The 4,116-nt window shown below is 37.2% G+C and overlaps 1 non-coding gene across 1 annotated transcript; it reads right to left on the bottom strand.

Moving 5' to 3' along the window:
* Positions 1-2,849: 2,849 nt before the first annotated feature.
* LOC112477051 lies at positions 2,850-2,952 on the bottom strand. Its single transcript, XR_003045310.1, has one exon. It is a non-coding gene; the product is annotated as a U6 spliceosomal RNA (small nuclear RNA).
* Positions 2,953-4,116: the final 1,164 nt, after the last annotated feature.

The following is a 4,116-nucleotide window of genomic DNA, read 5'->3' as shown; positions in this document are numbered from 1 at the left end:
TTTCTCTTTTTTTTTTTAAATTAATTTTATTATGGTGACATTGGTTAATAAAATCCAGTAAGTTTCAGGTGTATAATTTAACAGTAAGGAATATATATATATATATTGCATTGTGTGTTCACCACTCATAGATTTCTTTCTGTCACCACATATTTGACCCACTAATTGGTTATTGCAAGGTCACTTTCCTTTAGGGGATGGTAGGGATCTATCAGGCAGATTATTTCACTAATGCTGACCAGGCAATTCCTGATTGAATGGTTTAAGATTCCAGTTCTGGGAAAGGCCCAAACTGTAATTGTCTCAGTTTAGTAACATGGGACTTAGCATAAAAGACTCCATTTGGGGCCTGTTGGCTTGTTTTTAACACATTCTATAAACGTTCCCAGCAAAAGCAATGAGTATAAAATTTTCAGATAGCAGGAAAGCAATGGGGAGGGGCCTTGTGGGAAAGGCTGCCAGACCTAGTCCAAGGTCTGGGGAAAGACCTTGGACTAGGTCTGGCAGCCTTTCCCACATTGTACCTGGTAGCAGCCAACATCCCAGGAGGAACAGGGGGAATCCTCCCACGCTTCCCAGAGGCAGTCAAAGCTGTTGGTTTGGGGATCTATCAAATGAGGCTTTGTTGGCCCTCAGTACCCTCCAGGAGCAGCAGTTCATCCTTCCTGCTGGTCACTTCACCATCCAGAAGAGGACAAGTATACCCTTTTCCGCTGAGCCAATGCATATTTTATGCATATCTGTGTCTCGCAGCTTCTGTTGTGGGACATAATTAATAATCTAGACCTGTCAACAAGGTCACATTCACTAGGAAATTAAGCTAATTAAAGCTAATTAATATACAATTTAGAGTTCTTTATATTTAATATCATTAAAATTACAACCCCACACTAGGACATGTTTTAAGAAGCCACCAGAGGCCCTTAATTCAGACCTGCATCACATCCTGTCTGCACAGAGTAAGCATGGGCCCTATAAATACACCCTTGCTTTAAAAAATAAAGGCACACTTAAGGATTTTTGTCCTCGAGGCTCATTATTGAAGAGAAGTGGAAGGGGGCTTTTTGCTAAGGGAATGGTTAGTTAGGACTGTCGGTAGCAAATAACAAACGCCACATGAGGTAAAGCAGAAAATAACAAAAGAATGTAAAAGTATAGCTGTGCCTCTCAGTTCACAGACAGGGCCTCAAAGCAAACTTCCAGTAGAACCAGGGACTCAAAGAGGGCTGCTTACCATTGGTGCCCTGCTTTTCTTTTCTTTCACCTCAGCATTCCTTTGACATGGCTGAAGGACATAAGCACTAGCAGCGACCAGTCAGTCTCGAGCCAAAATTCTTAAGGAAGGAATTTCAATTGTCCCAACTTAGGTGAGGTGCACAGAACAATCATCTAAAGCCAGGGATTGGTTTTGAGGGAGTCAAGTCTAGTTGTATAACTAAAGCTGCTTCCCAAAGCAAGCCTTCAGGTGCCAGAGGGAGGGAGAAGGCGATTGATTCCCTAGAAGCAGCTGCTGAAGCAGTAACCTGGGAGGTATTTATCAGAGGTCAAATTTAGGCTTAATTCAGGAATGGAAGCAAGGGAGATTTTTAGTTTGCTTATGAAATCACTCAAAGTTGCCAATCTGATTCACTTTCATTGTTCTTAATTTGTCCTATTGTGTGTGTGTGTATGTGTGTGTATGTAAACCTGACTGTTGATAAACTATTGAAATGTTTCAGTGTCAGTAAATTTTATTATAGTAACTGCAATGAGAGATAAAATTAATTACCAATATAAATTTTAATATTATAAATTTAGTTTATCAGCCAAATGATGTAGGTTGTTCTGATGATAAAAGGGCCTCTGTCAAAGTAAATGTGAGAAATGTTCACGGCCCAATCTCTTGGGCAGGGAAGCATTCTGAGATTTAGAATAATTACCATTTTATTATTCTCCTCGAATCACATCATTGCTATTGCTTAAATTTGGGTTCTCTTCTTTCTATTTTGATTACACTGCCGATGCTTTTAAATTCTTGTGAATAGTTAGTGTGCACAGCTTTGATATTTATACACGCATAAATGTATTGTAAAATGTAAAAGTAAAGTGCATAAAAAGAGATAATAAAGTTTAGATATATTTCTTGCTTTTTACAAAATATCATAACCACGAATCTTCTGAGTCATAAACATATACTTCTGAAATACTATCAAAATAACCTTCAACCTAGGAATTTTCCAATACTATAATTATATGAGAACAGCAAGAAGCATCTTTCTATATTGTACAAGAATCGGTATCAAATTTGCATTTCTAAAATGAAAAAGTTTTATTATTTCAACCAAAAATATGAGCAGCTAATTTTTACCATTGCTGTAACTGTTAGACACAAACAGTGCTCGAAACTTGAATCATTAAACGTTAAAACTTCTACATGCATATTTCATAGGAATGGCCATAATGTTCTGTGAATGCTAATAGTTGAAATAAGGAATATTTGCAAACATCTCTGAGATAAATTTTAAAGAATATCCTAAGTCAGTCTCCCAAATAAAGCATTTGAAATATCAAAACTCCTAAAAGAATTATTTTACTGATGTGATGATAAAAAAATATAAAAATCATTTTAAATTAAAAAAAAAAAAAATTTAAGCAGGGAGCATTTGAGATCTTGCTCCCCAGCATATGTCGTCAGTTTGGCTCAAATAAACTCTTAAAAAATTGTATACAGGTTTGGATGTTTCTTATGTCGATGTTTATTTGGCATAGTTAGCAGGATTTCTAAGAAGCCCACCCAGGACCACCCTGTAAACCCAGACCCAGTGATAGGTACAAGCATGGGCCCATTGTTTTGTTTGTTTGTTTGTTTAAAAAATATGGAATGCTTCACGAATTTGCGTATAATCCTTGCACAGGGGCCATGCTAATCTCACATTGTTCCAATTCTAGTATATGTGCTGCCAAAGCAAGCACAAGCATGGGCCATTATGCCCCACCAGCTCCCAGTTTCATATCAGGTGAACTTGGGTGAGTTTCTTTTAGAATTCCAGGCCTCCTTGCTTTAACTTAACTAGCAGGCCATGACTTTGAGCTGTTCTTATAAAATCTTGGAGGAGGATAAAGGTTGATATAACCAGGGAAGGCAAAATAATAATAATAACAAGTTGCTGTTTTAATTTCGGCTTTTTAATTGGATTGTTTACTAAGAGTCTGAATAAAATCTTTGCTGGTTAAATGAGAGGTTGAACTCTCTTTAACTCTGAATAGCTAATGGGGTAATGACAAGTGTTTCAGATCCCCAAATCCAGAGTGACAGAGGTGGGTGCTTTGAAGTGTCCAGTGTGGTAATGCAGCTAATCAAGGAGAATACCCAGAAGAAGGGCAGGGTGCCCTGGAATAGGCTTACCCCAAGAGAGGGGCCAGAGAGGGGCGTGTGCCTTGCAAAGTGTCACAGTTCTGTCGGGGTCTGGGAAGCTATCACTGGTGAATAAGGATCTTTGTAGGTTGCCTGAGGAAAAATTTTCTCTAGAGCATAAAGCAGTCCTATAGACATATCCATTGCATTTGGCTCATCCAGGGATGCACATAAAGCTGGTTTTTCCTAGAAATTTGTTCAGATTCTACAGATCTCAAAATTAACATGGGAAATTGTCCCTGTGAGGCTAACAAGCCCCCTGACAGTCATTTTTTCATTAATACTAATATGGCCAAGATGAAGATGCTTAGATACTTCTAAACTAATTTTTCATGTGCACGATTAGAAAAAGCCGGCTATAAAATTAGATAAAATGAGTGGAAAACATATTTAATTGGTCACTTGAAGTTTCATAAAGAGGATTTAGATAAATAGATCAATCCATGCTGTCATTTAAGTGTCAAACCAATTCTTTAAGGAATTAAAAATGGCTATCTTTATTTTAAAAGGAGGAAGGTCATTTGGAACTTGACTTGTCAAGTACAGGTATAAATTGTAAATGATTCCAAAACAAAAATTGGATCCAACTGTTCCCTTTTTGTGTCCATCTGTGTATGTCTACATATGTATGTTTTAATGTGAGATAATTTTCTACCTCAAGAAGGTATTGTTAAAATTAATTTAAAGGAAGCACTATTAAGAATTGGGTATGCTAAAATTCT

This window comes from Pteropus alecto, unplaced genomic scaffold (genome assembly GCF_000325575.1).
Source record: "Pteropus alecto unplaced genomic scaffold, ASM32557v1 scaffold52, whole genome shotgun sequence".
In the NCBI taxonomy this organism is placed as follows: domain Eukaryota; kingdom Metazoa; phylum Chordata; class Mammalia; order Chiroptera; family Pteropodidae; genus Pteropus; species Pteropus alecto.
The sequence above is the reverse complement of the archived record's forward strand: the minus strand, read 5'-3'. Positions and strand labels throughout refer to the sequence as shown.